At 57.9% G+C, this 17,975-nt stretch overlaps 1 protein-coding gene across 2 annotated transcripts in view; it reads left to right on the forward strand.

Annotated features, from left to right (window-relative positions):
- Positions 1 to 13,786: 13,786 nt before the first annotated feature.
- KLC1 (kinesin light chain 1) overlaps positions 13,787 to 17,975 on the forward strand; it is a 68,341-nt gene continuing 64,152 nt past the window's right edge. Inside the window, exon 1 of one of the 2 annotated variants that reach the window (XM_035719595.2) lies at positions 13,787 to 14,022. The gene's annotated coding sequence lies outside the window, so the exon portion shown is untranslated. The remainder of the gene's footprint in view (positions 14,023 to 17,975) is intronic. The other variant, XM_035719593.2, reaches the window with a different exon arrangement.

The following is a 17,975-nucleotide window of genomic DNA, read 5'->3' on the forward strand; positions in this document are numbered from 1 at the left end:
TGGTGGACAAGCTGGTTTGCCTGTTTGAAAGTTTGGGTCAGTGAACATTTTCTGAGTACGTCCCCTACCCCAGCCCCTGGCACCCGCCCTTTTACTCCTTGTTTCTCTTAGGAGTTTGACTGGCCTTGGGGATCCCTGGGTGGCGCAGCGGTTTGGCGCCTGCCTTTGGCCCAGGGTGCGATCCTGGAGTCCCGGGATCGAGCCCCACGTCGGGCTCCTGGCATGGAGCCTGCTTCTCCCTCCTCCTTTGTCTCTGCCTCTCTCTCTCTGTGTCTATCATAAATAAATAAATAAATCTTAAAAAAAAAAAAAAGGGGGAGTTTGACGGGGCCTTGCCAACATAGGAAAAGTGGCCCTCAGCTCACCTTCCGGGAGAAAGCCAAGGCAGCATCTGGCCCGTATTGGCTGTCCCCAGAAGAGCGTCTGCCAGGACAAGCAGAGGACGGTCAGTCCAGTTCCTTCCCCCTCCCCTCTCACAGGCCCAGGACAGATCCACACTGACAACCCTGCTGCACTTCCTTTGCTTCATCTGTAGAATGGAGCATCCGCGGTCTGCTTCCTGGAGACGGGCTGACCCTAGTGGGGGCTCCCAGATGTGTCCCTGTCCTAGGCCCTTGTATCTAGGGTTATGGCCTCTTTGGGGAGCAGAGAATCTTGCAGGTGTAGTTAAGGATATTGGGATGAGATTATTCTGGATATAGGAGGCCCCCCTCCCCCCACCCCATCCAATGACAAGTGTCCTTAGAAAGCAGAGGGAGATTGGTGACAGGCACATGGAAGGCCATGTGACAAGGAGACAGGCTGGACTGATGTGTCTTTGGGCCAAGGGCGCCCACAGGAGCTGGACGGGCCTAGAAGGCTCCTCCCTTGGAGCCTCAGCCCTGCCTCTGGCCTCCAGAGCTGTAAGAGAACAGGTTTCCATTGTCCTCGTCTCCCTGTTTGGGGTCCTTTGTCAGCTCCAGCAAACATACTCTGATGGCTTCCAGACTCAGCTAATAAGGCAGCAGAAGGAACTCACAGCGTTCAGGAGCAAGGTTGAGTCAATGTGCAGTCCACGAGATTTATGTCTGATGGATCAGCAGCTTCTAGAAGGAATCAATAGATGAAAATTTCCGGAGGCCCTGCCAAATGTCTTCCGGAATCTTGCGTCTGGAGCTGAGGCTGTGGGGGAAATGCTTCAATCTTCCTGAAGCATTGAAGTGGGCCCTCGACTTTGTGCCAGCGACGGGAGTGAGTGGGGACTCGAGCCGGTCTCCCCTGGCTCCATTTCTCCACCCGTAGAATGGGGTGGTGCCCCCTGCCTCTGGCTGGTGCTCACGGAGAACGGGTGTGACACGGGGACAAGGGCTGTGTGTGCGGGTTTCCGTGTGGACCGGGACGGCGGGGGCTGGAGGCGGAGGGGGGCCCAGGCACAGCCCGGGCCGGCCCACCCGGATACTCTGGAGGCTGGGATTTTTCCTTTTCAGCACGTTGTGATGATATATGCGTTTGTGCGTTTCCTTCCTCAGCGTCTGCCTCGTCCTCCCTCTGCCCGCAGAGCTGAGCAGAGCCCGGCGGGGCTCGTCCCAGGGCACGGAGCGCACGCAGGACCCAGAGCCTCCCGGGGGCATGTGGCCTGGGCCCGCCTGGCCTTTACCTCCGTGCAGGGCATGGCACGTGGCTGACCCGGTGGCTGGGAGTCCCCTGCTCCCAGGGTGACTCTCTGAGCCCATGTCCGGCTGGCCTCCTGGCCCCCAGGTGCCCATCCTCCTGAGCACCTCTGGAGTCATGTGGCCCCGGCTGGTAGGGGGAGGTTAGTGACCCTCTGCTTCCAAACACGATCATCAGAATCCATCAGATCACACAGGGACCAGGACGTCTACTAGGAGAAGGAGCCAGTGCGAACAGTGTTGTCACTGCACTTCCTCTGTAGGCAGGGGTGAGGGCAGCGGGGACATGCCCCCGGGGAGGTTGGGGAGGTTGGGCCACCAGCCGGATGAGCCAGACCCTGTTGGTGTGGACAGTCGCCTTGGAGGGGCCCTGCTGCCCCCCTCCCTTGCAGGTGCTGCCCTTGGGAACAGGGCTGAGTGAGCTCAGAGAGCCACCTGTAGGGAGGACTGTGGGTGCCCCCAGCCTCACCCCCCACCCCCACTCTGCAGCAGCACCTTCCCCATCAGCTAAGCCAAGCAGTGTGAGGCCTGCTCCTGGCCAGGCGGGGGGTCCCGGTGGGCTTGTGACCTGGGGCATGTATTGATGGGTGGGGGCTTGAGGCTCTTTCCTTCTGGACGGTGAGGTGCAAAGGTGTGATGTCCGGAACTGCTGCAGCAATTTCTGCTCGGACAAAGGGAGCCAGGCTGAAATTTGATTATATACCCGCTAGAGGCAGAGGCAAGAGAGCCACAGGACACGGAGCCCCCCACCCCCACTGCGGATCCAGACGTCCAAGGTCACTGCAGTAGAACTGGGCGGGGGGTGAGGCAGATGGAGACCAGGATTTCCATGAGGGACCACCACCTGAGGGGCTGGTTGGCTCCTCCTGCGTTCAGGTGAGCTCCATACTGAGAACCCACACTAGGCCCTGGGAGAGGCGGGGGGCCAGGAGCCAGCCAAGGGAGGACGGTGAGGTCTGTGCCCCAGAACACTCCGCAGCTGTGAGGCGAGTGGGGTCTCGGTGGATGAGGCTGAGGACCACGAAGAGCAGGGAGGAGGCCGTGTTCGGTGGAGGGAGCATCTGGGAGCCATGTGGGCAGCTGCTGTCAGGCACCCAGGGGCTCAAGTCCCCCAAATGTCTCCTCCTCATAGAGGGGGGGGATTGCAGCCAGGCCAGCAGAAGCATGTGCTGGTTCGGGGACAGTCTTGCCACCTGCGTGGCTATTTTTGTCTAAAACAAAAGATCTCTCCATCTGCCCGTCTGAAGAACCCCGTATCTGTGTCCTTGGGCAAAAATTGCCCCTTCTGGAAGTAGCTGTCTAAGGTGGAAAGGGGGTGGCTGTCATTGTGGGTCCCTGGGCTCCAGACCTCTGCAGAAGCGGGGCCCGTGGAGCACCTGACAGGCAAGAGAATCATCCCTGGAAAGGCTGGGTGACCCCGCTCTGTGGTGCCCTTCTGTGGGGAGTGCAGGGCTGAGGCTAGCAGGGTTCCCAGAGAGAGAAGGACTGGGGGGTTACCTGGAGGGGTAACTAGGGGCAGGGAGGGGGAGGACATGACACAGTGAGGCCCAAGATTCCATCTGTGGCCTTGGAAGGGAGGGGTGCAGGGCAGTTGGGGCAATAGCCCAGGCCTTGGAATCTCCTGTTGCCCTTGGGCTCTGGGCCCCTAGAAAGAGAGAAGAGTGGGGTGCCTGGGTGGCTCAATCAGTGAGGTGTCTGCCTTTGGCTCAGGTCATGATCCTGGGGTCCTGGGATCAAGTCCCACATCGGGCTCCTGCTCAGCAGGGAGTCTGCTTCTCCCTTTCCCACTGTCTCCCCACTCGTGCTCTCTTTTGCTCTGTCTCAAATAAATAAATAAAATCTTTAAATAAATAGGGATCCCTGGGTGGCGCAGCGGTTTGGCGCCTGCCTTTGGCCCAGGGCGCGATCCTGGAGACCCGGGATCGAATCCCACGTCGGGCTCTCGGTGCATGGAGCCTGCTTCTCCCTCTGCCTGTGTCTCTGCCTCTCTCTCTCTCTGTGTGACTATCATAAATAAATAAAAATTAAAAAAAAAAAATCTTTAAATAAATAAAAAAACCGGGATCCCTGGGTGGCGCAGTGGTTTGGCGCCTGCCTTTGGCCCAGGGCGCGATCCTGGAGACCCAGGATCGAATCCCACATCAGGCTCCCAGTATATGGAGCCTGCTTCTCCCTCTGCCTGTGTCTCTGCCTCTCTCTCTCTCTCTATCATACATAAATAAATAAAAATTAAAAAATAAATAAATAAATAAATAAAAAAACCTAAAAAGTGGGCCCAGCTGTCCCCGTGGTCTGGTGGCCATAGGAGACATCAGCTTCCAGCTGAGCCCCTTTCACTGGAAGGCACCCCCAAGTCTCAGCCACTGGCACAGGTCCCCCCCAGCGATTGGGGCAGAACATGGGACCAGCTCCCCCTGATGTTCCGGGAGGTAAGTGGACAGGGTGACCACTTTACAGGGGAAGAGACAGATCACAGCGTGGAGGACCAGGGCTGGGGCCGAGTGTGGCTCCTCCTGGGCCCTAAGTCAGGACGGAATTGGGTTCCATCCTCCTTCCCCCTCCTTCCTTTCGCACTTTCTGTCCCTGGCACTGTGCTCTGCATCGTGATGGGGGCCCCGAAGGTCAGCCTCTCCTGCTGCGGACAGGAGGAGGTGCTGCGGCCTTCGGCAATGATGTGATGTGGAAGGTGCTAGAGGTGGGAGACGGGCTGTGTGTATCCCTCATCTCTGCCCATCTCCCCGGGTGCCAGCTCACGAAGGGCCACGTGCCCGCAGAAGAGGGGGATCGTGCTGCGGGAACCGAGGGAACGTCTGATAACCTGCTAGTTCCTTCTGCATAACAAACCATCCCCAAACCTAGTGGCTCACGTCAACCATCCTGTTCCGCTCGTGGATGGTGTGGGCAAGCGTGTGGAGTGGAGGGCTCATCCCTGTTCCTCTGTCTCAAAGGCTGGGGGCGACACAATGACTGGGGGCCTTTCCACTCGTGTGTCTGAGGGGGACACTGGCTGTCAGAGGGACCTCTGCTCCCGCGGTCTCCGCGTGGTCTCTCCAAGGGCTGCGTGGGCTCCCTCGCAGCAGCACCGCGGCTGGCTTCCAAGAGCTTCCCCAGAGAGCCAGCTGGAGGCAGTGCCACCTGTAAGACCTGCCTTCTGAAGTCCCACAATGTCGCTGCTGCTGTGTCACAGGCTCACCTAGCTTCAAAAGGAGGGAACAGAGACTCCACCTCCATGGGAAGAGTCAAAGCCACGTTGTGAGAAGACTGCGTGGGACGGAAGATGTGGCCGTCCTTGGGAGACGTAATCCGCCACAGGAGCGTCGGCATTTGAGCTGTCCCTGCAGGATGGTCCGTCCCAAGTCCGCCCACAGTCACCTGGGTCCTCTCCAAAGATGCCAGCTGCATGTCCTCCCGAGTCTCCACCGTGTCTCCACTTGCTGCATATCCGAAGAACATAAGTCCAACATTCTGAGTCATTTTTGGACACTAGAGTCACTGGCCTACGGGCGGTCTTATGCAGAGCCTTTGCACTTGGGGGCCCGCCTGTCACTGAGGGACTATGTCCCTTCCTTCCCAGAGGCTTCCTGCCTCCCTGCAACCTCCTCTGTTGGCCAGCACCCCCGAGGCAACCCTCCCAGCCTCCCCACACCCCCGTTCCTGCCAGCTGGGGGGCCTGGTGAGCGGAGGTGCCCAGCGCCCCTTGTGCCAGACCACCTCTTCAAGGATGTTCGTCCAGCAGCTGCCGTGTGCGGAAGGCTCTGAGCTCCTACATGTCTGCTCAGGCCTAAAATGGTCAGTTGCTTAGGAAAGGGGCCTGGAAGTTTCCTTTTTTTTTTTAAGGAAAAAAAATTTTTATTTATTCATGAAAAACGCAGAGAGAAGCAGGCTCCTTGCAGGGAGCACGATGTGGGGCTCGATCCCCGGACCCTGGGATCAGATCTGAGCTGAAGGCAGATGCTCAACCCCTGAGCCACCCACGTGTCCCGACCTGGAAGTTTCTGATAAAACTAACCCTACACCTACCCTACCTGGTGGTTAGCAGTTCCATTCCCAGGTATTTACCCAAGAGAAATGAAAACACGTTTCCCAGAGACGTGGGTGAGAAAGCTCAGGTCAGCGATGTTCCCATTGCCCAGGGCTGCAGCAGCACGGGGGAGCGCTGGCACCGCAGGAGGAGGGACACGGGCCGACACAAAAGGCTCAGGGTGTGATTGTGTTTCTTTTTTTTTTTTTTTTTAAAGTCCTTGTATTTATTTATTTATTTATTTATTATTTATTTATTTTAATTTACGATAGTCACAGAGAGAGAGAGAGAGAGAGAGAGAGGCAGAGACACAGGCAGAGGGAGAAGCAGGCTCCATGCACCGGGAGCCCGATGTGGGATTCGATCCCAGGTCTCCAGGATCGCGCCCTGGGCCAAAGGCAGGCGCCAAACCGCTGCGCCACCCAGGGATCCCTGTGATTGTGTTTCTGTAAAACCCCAGAGCAGGCAAAACGAAGCTACAGTAAAACAAAACAGAGCAACAGAACAGGGCTTGGGGGACTCGCCCAGAAGGGGCACGAGGGAGGGGTCGGTGGTCCACTTCCTGATCAGGCTGGGCTTGGAGGACACAGGTGAGCTGGAGGGTCTCCTTCCCACGTGCTCATTATGGGAATGTTCCCTGAAAAAACAAACGCTGGGCTCCATGCGTGTGCACACCACCGTGTGTCGGGGCCGAGAGCGAGGGCTGGAGGAACGGAGGGACAAGTGACAAGTAGGGCAAAATGTCAGTTGTAGGGCAACCAGGGTGGATCAGTGGCTTGGTGCCACCTTCACCCCAGGGCGTGATCCTGGAGACCCGGGATCGAATCCCATGTCGGGATCCCTGCATGGAGCCTGCTTCTCCCTCTGCCTGTGTCTCTGCCTCCCAATCTCTCTTTCTCTCTCTCTCTCTCTCTCTGTCTCTCAGGAATAAATAAATAAAATCTTTTAAAAAAACGTCAATTGTAGAATCTCGGTGATGGGTACATGGTGCGCACTCTACATGGTTTTCTGCATATTTGAATGTTTTCGTAATAAAATGCGGGGATCCCAAGGAGAATGTCAGCTTTCCATGACATGTGCCTGATCCCCAGTCCCCAGTGCTTCTTCCAGTCTTTCTCTTTCTTTCTTCCCCCCCCCCCATATCATTATTTTTAATGTCCAATGTTTATAATATGAGGGCCAGGGCTTTCTCCTCAACTCAAGTTTATAAATTTTTGATTGGCTTGTGAGGCCAATAGGGATACTTCTTCTCGTCTAATTTGGTTTCTGGGAAGACTTCATTCAGGTCTTCAATGATCAAACGGAATTATGTTCTTCATCTTCTCCAGCTTCAATCCTGTCCTTTGAGAGAGACAAAAACTCAGCACAGCTTTTCACATTTTCTTTTTCCTCAGCATCCACCTGGACAGTGTATCTATCTTCTGGCACAGGGACCTTCAGGGCATTAAACTTCTTCTCAAAGTCATCTACCAAGCCAGCCTTTGCCACATTGGCCTTGTAGTAAGCCCAGCCGATAGCAGGTGGTTTCTCAGGAAGAGCAGCCAACCTGGAGGTTAGCGTCTCATTCCAGGATTTCAGGGAGTTGGCAATGGCCTTCTGGTCTCGGGGTATGATCTCCCTAAAAGCTACCCAGTCGATGGTTTTTAGAGCAAGCATCTTGAGATCCTTCATCAACCCCGGCCTCTTTCTTTCTTTTTTAAAGATTTTATTTATTCGAGAGAGAGAGGGAGGCAGAGACACAGGCAGAGGGAGAAGCAGGCTCCATGCAGGGAGCCCGACGTGGGACTCGATCCCGGGTCTCCAGGATCAGGCCCTGGGCTGAAGGTGGTGCTAAACCGCTGAGCCACCCGGGCTTCTTTCTTTCTCTCCTCTCTTTTTCTTTCTCTTTCTTTCTCTTTCTTTCTTGATTTTGTTTAGTTGACAGCGCACCAGCAGGGGGAGCGGCGGGCAGAGGGAGAAGCCGACTCCCCGGTGAGCAAGGAGCCCAGCGGGGGGTCGGGGGTGGGTCGTTGCGGATCCAGACCCGAGCTGAAGGCCAACTCTTCACCAACTGAGCCCCCCAGGCGCCCCCCCGTGCGCGTTTCCATCATCATGTGCATCACACTAGATGGACTGATTATCAGATCCCTCCCCGCTCCCAGTTTGGGGCATTACCCCTTTCTGATAACCACATCAGTCAGGTCCGGGCCACATGCTGTGGGGACTCCAGCACTTTTTCCCATAGGTCTCATGGCTCATTGAGAAAGTTCTTGGTAGGATGGCCACCTGGGCACTGCGAATATTAGGGTTCAGAGACACGTGCTGAGTGTACAAACACACGCGGCCACAGTGCTCTTTCCGTTGCCCTTCCTGCCCGCGTGTGAGCATCGGTCCCCACCTGGAGCCATCCTGGGCCCTCCACATGGCTGTGTGCGGGGCTGGACCGCCCAGGATGGTCTCCCTTGAGGCCCGGCGTCCCCAGGGCAGCTGGAAGTGGGGTGCCGGGATGGCTGGGCCTCTCCGGAGGGGCAGCTGGCTTTCTTGCCGGGCGTCTAGGGGGCTCGGAAGCACATGACTGAAATCCTCCGCCCTCCGGGGCTGAGGCCAGGAATGGGCCCCCTCAGGCTCGCCGGGGCCGGGGTGCGGGCGGGCGGGGGCGACTCGGGCTTGCTGGGGCCCCCGGGCACTCCTGCGGCAGGCCCGGCCCGCTGCCCGCATTCAAGAGACCCGAGGGAGGCGGGCGGAGCTGCCCTCTCCCACCCTCCCCAAGCGCTGGGTGCTGTCGGGCGGGGGCGGTCCCGCAGCCTCGGTGGCGGCTCGAGCTCCGCAGAGGAAAAGCAGCCCCAGCCCCGTGACGTCGCGGTCAGGACCCAGGCCGCAGACCAGAGGGGGCGTGACCTGGGCGCGCCGCGGGGCCCGACGGAGGCCCGGCTCAGCTTTGCGGGCGCTGGGGGGGGCGGGGGCGGGGGCGGCGCCCGGGCTGGGGGGGCGTGGAGACTCCCAGGTGGGGGGGGGGGGCCGTGGAGACTCCCAGGTGGGGGGGCGGGGGGCGGTGCCCGGGCTGGGGGGGCGTGGAGACTCCCAGGTGGGGGGGGTGGGGGGGGCCGTGGAGACTCCCAGGTGCGGGGGCGGAGGGCGGTGCCCGGGCTGGGGGGGGCGTGGAGACTCCCAGGTGGGGGGGCGGGGGGCGGTGCCCGGGCTGGGGGGGGGCGTGGAGACTCCCAGGTGGGGGGGCGGGGGGCGGCGCCCGGGCTGGGGGGGGGCGTGGAGACTCCCAGGTGGGGGGGCGGAGGGCGGCGCCCGGGCTGGGGGGGGCGTGGAGACTCCCAAGTGGGGGGGCGGGGGGCGGTGCCCGGGCTGGGGGGGGCGTGGAGACTCCCAGGTGGGGGGGCGGGGGGCGGCGCCCGGGCTGGGGGGGGCGTGGAGACTCCCAGGTGGGGGGGCGGGGGGCGGCGCCCGGGCTGGGGGGGGCGTGGAGACTCCCAAGTGGGGGGGCGGGGGGCGGTGCCCGGGCTGGGGGGGGCGTGGAGACTCCCAGGTGGGGGGGCGGGGGACGGTGCCCGGGCTGGGGGGGGCGTGGAGACTCCCAGGTTCGGGGGGGCGGGGGGCGGCGCCCGGGCTGGAGGTGGTGGGGAGGCTCCCAGGTCTGGGGTGTGTGTGGGGGCAGTGCTCATGCTGGGGGGGGGCGGTGCCCGTGCTTGGGGGAGCCTGGCGAGCAGTGACCACGCGGGCGTGGAAGGGCGGTGGCTCCAGGGCTGGAGGGGCCGGGGCGGGGCGGGGCGGGGCGGGGCGGGGCCCGGGCTGCAGGGGGGAGGCGCCCGGGCTGGGGTGGGGCAGAGGGGCGGTCGCGGGACGCTGCGCGAGTTGGGGAGGAAGCACAGCGGGACCGGGGGAAGCTGGGGGGTTCCCGCCACAGAGCCCGTGCTGACCCTCCTCCGTGCCTGTCTCGCCAGGGGTGCGCGGGGGCCCCCTCGGCCAGCGCAGCCCCGGAACCGCTCCCCAGCCCCGCCGCGCGGCCCAAGGCTCCCTCCGGGACCCCCTGCCCTCCCTCCGCCTCCTCTTGAGACGCTGATGGGCTGGGGCTGCTCGCCGACTGCTGAGCCCTCGGGGCCAGAGGGAAATCGCAGCGTCCCAGTCTCCCCGGGGGCGGCTGCTGGACAGACACCTCCGCAGGCCTTGACCGCGAAAATAGAAGACTCTCTCCACTGTCCAAATGACTTTTTTTTTTTAAGATTTTATTTATTGAGACAGAGAGAGAGGCAGAGACACAGGCAGAGGGAGAAGCAGGCTCCATGCAGGGAGCCTGACGTGGGACTCGATCCAGAGTCTCCAGGATCACGCCCCGGGCTGCAGGCGGCGCTAAACCGCTGCGCCACCGGGGCCGCCCTCCACTGTCCAAATGAGACGCATGTTGTGTGGTTTGTTCTTTGTTGGGCACTGTTTTGTCCCTACGGTTCCACCACTTAGACTCCGAGAGCTAGATCTTCCCATCTGCCCTGTGAATGTCCCTCTTCTAGGGAGTCCCTGAGCCTTGAGGACATCGGGCCACCCCCCCAGCACCTCTGTCTCAGCTGCGCAGGGTGCCTGCTCTCCCATTGCCGGCCTCCACACCTGACTCCAGCACTATTCCATGAACATGGAGATTGGAGTGAGCACCAGGCTGTGTGCTCCTGATTCCTCTCCGACCCCCAGGTGTCCAGCGAACGGGCAGGAGGCTGGCACGGGGTGTTTTCACTCCTCCTTGACCAGGGCACTTCAGCCTTGGCTTGGTCTGGGTCCTGGAGATTGTCTCCATAGCTGTACTCAGGCCTCAGCGTCTGGGCCTGCTGATCTCTCAGGTTTCACAACAGGGAAGTGAAAGGGTCAGAGAAGGAGGGGAAGGAGACAAAGAGATGGGGTAGAGGACAAGGCATCTATCTGCATTTGGGGAAAGCAGAAGGAGGGAGAGACAGAGACAGAGACAGGCAGAGGGGAGGAGAAGGTGGCTCTGCCATGCAGGCTGCCTCTTTAGAAGGGAAGAGCACTTCAGGGAGGAAGGAGAGGCCTGCTCCAGGGGTCCCTTGCTGCTGCCACTGAAGATAGCCCCGCCCTCCGGGCCCCTGTGTAACCCCGGGGACTCTGGCTAGGCTGGCAAGCTGCTGACCACAGGGATGGTCAAGGCCACCAGGACTTGTGCCAACAGGTGTGTGCTTCCCAGGACCCTGGTCCTCAAGGTTTCTGGAGAAGGACAGATAATGGATTTGCTGCTCCTGGGTAGCCTTGCTGAGGTTTTTCCACCACAAAGGCTCTCCTCAGCTCTGCTAGTGTTCACATAGGAAGCGTGGGGCTGCTCCCTCCTGATACCTTTTTTTTTTTTTTTTTAAGATTTTCGAGAGACACACAGAGAGGCAGAGACACTGGCAGAATGAGAAGCAGGCTCCCTCTGGGGAGCCTGATGCAGGACTCGATCCCAGGACCCCAGGGTCAGGACTGGAGCCGAAGGCAGACGCTCAGCCACTGAGCCACCCAGGAGCAGCCACCCTGCTCCTCTCTTTAGATTCCTAAAGCTGAGTTCATCCTTGGAAGCAGAAAGCAGACCAGGGAACCTGCAGGGCCTTTGCTGCAGCGTCTGTAAATATGGTTACCAATGCCTCTCTTGGAGTTGCTGAAGATCAGAGGATTGAAATGGACTGCGAGTGCCCAGGCCTCACAGCAAGGGTGGGTGATGGATTGTTAGTCTCAGTATGAGACTCCGAGTGAGGATGGCCTGAAATGCCTGCACCCCAGCCCCTTGCCCTGAAGGATGGGTGCATCACAGCACTTCATGAGGGAAGTAGCAGGGTCAGATTCAGGGGACCTGTGGATGGGATGTGGTGGATGAATTAGACTTTTCTCTTTCCTCATCACTCCAGACTCATTCCTGCCTGAGGACCGTTGCCTGGAGTGCTTGCCCTACCAGTTTTGCCCATTTGGCTCCTTCCTGTCACTTAGGTCTCAGTTCACTTGCCTGCCTCAGAGTTCAGTTCATCACACTGCCATTACCTTACTTCTCTGTGCATAGCACGGTGTGAGCAAGAGCAGGTGTAATCTTATCTATCCTGTTTACCAGCACACCTTTGTTCTTATGGTGGGGATCTTGGCAGGTCAACAAATATTTGTTGAGAGAATAAAAGAATAGGATAGGGAGGGCAGCCCCAGTGGCACAGCGGTTCAGCGCCGCCTGCAGCCAGGGGTGTGATCCTGGAGACCCGGGATCCAGTCCCACGTCGGGCTCCCTGCATGGAGCCTGCTTCTCCCTCTGCCTTTGTCTTTGCCTTTCTCTCTTTGAATGAATAAAAAAAAAAAAAAAAAAAAAAAAAAAGGATAGGGATCCCTGGGTGGCTCAGTGGTTGAATGTGTGCCTGTGACTCGGGGCATGATCCCAGAGTCCCAGGATCGAGTCCCACATAATAAAGCCTAAACGGAGTGGCAGCAGTGGGGATGGAGAGGGATGGACTACAGCAGTAGGAAGGATTTAAGATCTTGGCTGCTCATTAGAAGAGGACATTAAGCATCTCAGGTCCTCCCTGGGCGAGTGGAGGGAACAATCACTGCACCCAGAGTTGCAGGCCTCACTTAGCCCACTCCTCTCGTCTCTAGAGCATGTTGGTTACAAATGTGTGCCCAGCCCCTAGGTGCCTGTTGAGGAGTAGGTGACATCCAAGCAGCAGTGTGGCCAAATCATTAAGGGAAAGGTGGTTTGATTCACTGCTTCTCCCTCCCCCTTTTTTAGCTGACTCTTTGCATTTATATGAAAGTAAAGTAGGGGATCCTTGGGTGGCTCAGTGGTTTAGCGTCTAACTTCAGCCCAGGGTGTAATCCTGGAGTCCTGGGATCAAGTCCCACATCGGTGGAGCCTGCTTCTCCCTCTGCCTGTGTCTCTGCCTCTCTGTCTCTTATGAATAAATAAATAAAATCTAAAAAAAAAAAAAAAAAAACAGTAAAGTAATTGAGGGCACCTGCATGGCTAAGTCGTTAGGCATCTGCCTTCAGCTCAGGTCATGATCCCCAGTCCTGGGATCAAGCCCCCTATTGGGCTCCTTGCTTGGCAGGGAGCCTGCTTCTCCCTCACCCTCTGCTGCTCCCCCTGCTTGTGCTCTCTGTCAAATAAGTAATAATAATTAAAAAAAAAAAGTAATTGGATCTCCCTGTGAAAATCGAGGAGCATTTACTCCCTCACTGGCTGTGTAATTCTAGGGTTAAACCGGCTGTTGGTGCTGGGTTGATCTATCTGAAGAGCTGAGCAGTTCAAAAGCAGATGGGGGTGGGGTGGAGGGACGCCTCCTGGTCACTAGTGCCCCAGGGCCCGGCTCTTGGGATGTCTGCAGGCTCCAGGTGGTGGGGGTGGGGGGGTGGGGGGGTGGGGGGTCCTCCCGAGCCGGTGGCAGGCAGAGAAAGCTGAGCATTGCCCCCTGAATCAGCATGCGTCCTCCTGCTGGCTGCTGAGTCAGGCCTGCAGAGCTGGCGGTGCAGCAGGCTGAGGCCCAGGAGCGCGCTCTGACCTGGAAGTACTGCCCTTCAGGCGGGGGCTGGAGGTCGTGGCACGGCTGCCGCGGGGGAGGGGGTGCGTGCGGCCGCGGGGATGGCATCTCCCTGCCCAGCCTGGCGGTGCAGTTCCGAGCGAGGCCTGCAAAGTCCCGCTGAGCTCGGATTCTTGAGGACCCTGGGGCGAGGGCGTAACGGGACGGGGAAGGTCAGGGTCGCGATCAAAGACTAGGTGTCCCCGGAGAAGGCCCGGGGCCTGCTGCGTGGCCTCGCCCCTCGGCCGCGCCGTGGACAGGCTGCTCACAGCCCTCCTGGCGGCTTCCAGGGAGACGGCGACGCGCGCCGGAGACGCGCGGGGCCGGGGCTCGGCGCGCCGAGAGGCGGGCGAGCAGGCGCGCGGGGCCGGCGCGGGGTCCCAGGCGGCCGCGCCCCGCCCCAGCGCCCCCTCCCGCACGCCCGCGAGCCTCCTCTCCGCGCCGGGCCTCAGTTTCCCGGCCGCGCCCCGCCGCGCCCCGCCCCCCGGCGGCGGGCGGTGACGTCACGGCCGCGCGGGGCATTGTGGGGCGGGAGCCCCGAGCCGGGGGAGGGACGCCGAGACGCCATTTTCGGCGGCGGGCGCGGCGGAGCCGGAGCAGAGCAGGAGCCGACGGGCGCGGGGCGGCGGCTGCAGGGAGGAGCCGCGGGGGACAGCGCTCGCGGGCGGCCGAGGATGCTGCGGGGCGGCCGCGCCGGCGCCCCTCGCTCGTGACCGCGGCGCCGCGCCTGAGGCATCGAGGCAGCGGGCCCCGCGCAGCCCGGCTCCGCGCACGCGCCCGCGCCCGCGCCCTCCCGGTGCTGACAGCGAGCGCGCGGCCCCGCGGGAGCAGCACGGTGAGCGGCCGGCCGTCCCCCGCCGCGGCACCCCAACGGGCACTTGTGGCGCCCCCTCGTCGGGCCCTTGGCGCCGCGCCCCCGCCCCGCATCCCCGGCGGCGCCCCGCGGTCGGTCCCCTCCGCGCGTCCCCGGGCTGCGCTGCGCTGCGGGGGGGGGGGCGGCTCGCGGAACGCGGCGGGGCGCCGCCGGGGATGCGGGGCGGGGGCGGACCCCGAGCGGCGGGGGCGGGGGGGCGCTCCCGGGAACGCGGCGGGGGGGCGGCCGGCCGGGCTTTGTCCGAATCCTCCCTCTTCCTTCCGGCCCCCGCCCTCTCCCGCGGCACCGCCCTGGGCGGCCGCGCCTGTCGTGCTCGGGGGCGGCGGCTGCCGGGGCCCCCCGGGAGGCCGGCCCCGCGGCGCCTGCTCGGCCGCCCCTGCCCCTGGACCGCGGGACGCGAGCCCGCTCATCCTCCGCGTCCACCTGCGCTGGCGTCGCTCCTGCTCCCAAACTTGAAGCCGCCCCGACGCGGTTGTCAAATGCGGTGCCCTCTCGACCCCCCAAGACCTTTAAACGCCTTGAAACTGTAGTAGTAGTGCCTGGCGGATTGGGTGGTTTTACAGCGTAAGGTGTGCAGATCCAGGTGGTGGGTTGTTTTTTTTTTTTTTTTTTAATTATTATTTTTTGTGCTAGAATTGTTGCTTATTCTTTCATTATTTAAACAACACATTAACAATTTACGGTAGGCGTTTCATAAGGAGTCCTTGCAAAAAAACGTTTTTAAAGTGTGAGGACAGGGACACCTGGGGGGGGGCTCAGTGGTTGAGCATCTGCTTTCAGCTCGGGGCGTGACCCCGGGATCCTGGGATTGGCCCCGCGTCGGGCTCCCTGCGTGGAGCCTGCTTCTCCCTCTGCCTGTGTCTCAGCCCCTCTCTCTCTCTCTGTGTGTCTCATGAATTAAAAAAAAAAAAAAAGTGAGGACAACAGAAAATTTGAGGTTCGCTATTTAAACTGGTATATTGAAGGGCGGTTCTTTGATTCTTTGCGTTAGTTAAATTTTAAGGCTTTTTTAGATACAGCATGACTAAGCTATTGATCAGAGTCGTTAAGCTCAAAATACATGGAAGTAGTTGAGTCAAAAACCCATTAGGAAATTGGGACGATGTTCTTAAGTCTCATCATCTTGTTACCTGTTCTGGATTGGCCTCTTTTAGGGATTGGCAACAGGCCTTAGCGAAGGTGGGAAATTTGATTCATTGTTCTGTTTCCTAAGCATCTGTAGGAATACAAATGATACTAAATATTAAAAACTTCAGATAGTGGGGGAACTGCATGTGGGAAGCTCGGCACTCCTAAGAGCCAGTTTCCCCAAGTCATCAGAGAATGCAACATCATGTTGCAGTGGAGTCTGGCAGCCCTGTGGTGTTACTGAGGGGGGTGGAGGACCCAGGGTGGTAACTTGTCTGTGACCTGGCTCGTGCACTTTGCTTCGTACTACCTTCTAAAAACACTAGACGATGCAAATAAAGGTAGAAAGACCTGCATGGGAGTCAGGACACTACTGCTAGGAAGGATGAGAGAAAATACCACTGGGGAGGAGCACATAGTATCTTAAGTATTTATTTTTTTTCTCTTAAGTACTTTAAAATGAAAACTTAACTGTAGTTACTTAAATTATATATTTAAAAATGATGAATTCTCATTCATTCATTCATGCATGCATGAGAGACACAGAGAAGCAGAGACATAGGCAGAGGGGGAAGCAGGCTCCCCCCAGGACCCTGGGATCACACCCTGAGCCAGAGATGCTCAACCGCTGAGCCACCCAGGTGCCCCGCACCCCTGCCAAATTATATATCGTTAAGCATATTTCGTAATGTTGAAGATAAGCCAGTGTGTAGCTTTCCATATGGGAATATAAACACCAAAGATTGGTTAATTTGTAGGATTCATGTAACATGGAAACATAAGTGGAATATGATAAGAAACCAGAACTTTATGTAACAAAGAAGTGATCAGTAATATCCTAAACTGAAGTACAGGCAGGTTTTACATGTCAAATTTCAGGGCATAGAATAAAAATGATTAGCATATTAAATGGTGAAAGCATGACCTTAAATGTCTATCTAGAACCAACTGAATGACAGGTGCTGTGCTAAGTTGTTGGGAAAATAGGGATAAAAAACAGTTGCTGGGATGCCTGGGTGGCTCAGCAGTTGAACGTCTGCCTTTGTCTCAGTGCATGGTCCTGGGACTGAGTCCCACATCAGGCTTCTGCATGGAACTTGCTTCTCCCTCTGCCTGTGTGTCTGCCTCTCTCTCCCTGTCTCTCTTGAATAAATAAATAAAATCTTTCTAAGTAAGTAAATAAATAGTCTCTGGCCTCTAGGAGCTCATTGTCTGGTGAGGGAACAGGAAATCGACGGGTACGGCAGATTAGGTTAAATGTTGTGCTGAATGCCCTGGAAAGGTGATTCTGGATAGACCTGAAGAAAAGTACAGTTGGTCAAATGCCAGGGGTGGGATTGATAATAGTCATTTTATTTTAATTAATTAATTAATTAATTTATGATAGTCACAGAGAGAGAGGGAGGCAGAGACACAGGCAGAGGGAGAAGCAGGCTCCATGCACCGGGAGCCCGATGTGGGATTCGATCCCGGGTCTCCAGGATCGCGCCCTGGGCCAAAGGCAGGCGCCAAACCGCTGCGCCACCCAGGGATCCCGATAACAGTCATTTTAGAGGTTATAAGCTCTTAAGTGGTGCTGCCGTAAAGGGTACTAAAGTTGGGAAGGATGAGAGTGGAAAGGGAAGATCAGGTAAGGAAGGCAAGAAGGAGGATTCTTAACAGTGAGGTGACACTTTAGAAAGCATAGGTAGTATGGCACGTGATTGGTGGGAACCCAGTAGTTCCAAGTGAGAACTGAGATCTGACTTCGGGCAGCGGCAATAGGAACAGTGATACAGATGGGCTAGAGATGGCTTCTAAAGTGGCCCTGACCTGGGAGTGACTGGGCCAGGGTAAGGGTAGGGCTGCAGTCTGGAAGAGATGGAGTGGTAGTGTTGGTAGCTAGAGCAAGCTGCTAGAACAGAAGTTGGATCATGTCACTCCTCTGCTAAGTTTTGGCTTGTGTCCTAAAAGCACTCTGCACCCATAGCTTTCCCTCATCTTTCTACTCTGGCCCTCACTTAGGCACACCTGGGCTCATCCTGAGCCTGCTCTTCTGCATATCACTGTTGCCCCCTCTTACCTGTTGTCTGTCTCTTTCACTTAACAACACCCTTTTGTCTTTCTGCCCTGAAGCCTCTCGGATGGATAATATACTCTTCTGTCAAAATGAAATCAGAATTTAGTTGTGTCATAACTATTTTTTTAAAATGTACTTATTGGGGACACCTGGGTGGCTCAGAGGTTGAGCATCTGCCTTTGGAGGGCATGATCCTGGAGTCCTGGGATCGAGTCCCACGTCGGCTCCCTGCATGGAGCCTGCTTCTCCCTCTGCCTGTGACTCTGCCTCTCTCTCTCTCTCTGTCTCTCATGAATAAATGAAATCTTAAAAAAAAAAAATGTACTTATTTTAGTTGAAATATAGTTGACTTACAGAATTATATTAGTTTCAGGTGTACAACAGTGTAATTCAACGGTTATAGACATTACTAAAAGCTCACTGTGAGAAGTATAGTTAATATTTGTCAACATACAAAGTTATTACAGTATTATGTTTTAACTAATTTTTAAAAAAGATTTTATTTATTCATGAGAAACAGGGAGAGTGGCAGAGACACAGGCAGAAGGAGAAGCAGGGGATCCCTGGGTGGCGCAGCGGTTTGGCGCCTGCCTTTGGCCCAGGGCGCGATCTTGGAGATCCAGGATCGAATCCCACGTCGGGCTCCCAGTGCATGGAGCCTGCTTCTCCCTCTGCCTGTGTCTCTGCCTCTCTCTCTCTCTCTCTCTCTCTCTCTCTCTCTCTGTGA

The sequence above is a fragment of the Canis lupus genome, chromosome 8 (genome assembly GCF_003254725.2).
Source record: "Canis lupus dingo isolate Sandy chromosome 8, ASM325472v2, whole genome shotgun sequence".
Lineage (NCBI taxonomy): Eukaryota > Metazoa > Chordata > Mammalia > Carnivora > Canidae > Canis > Canis lupus.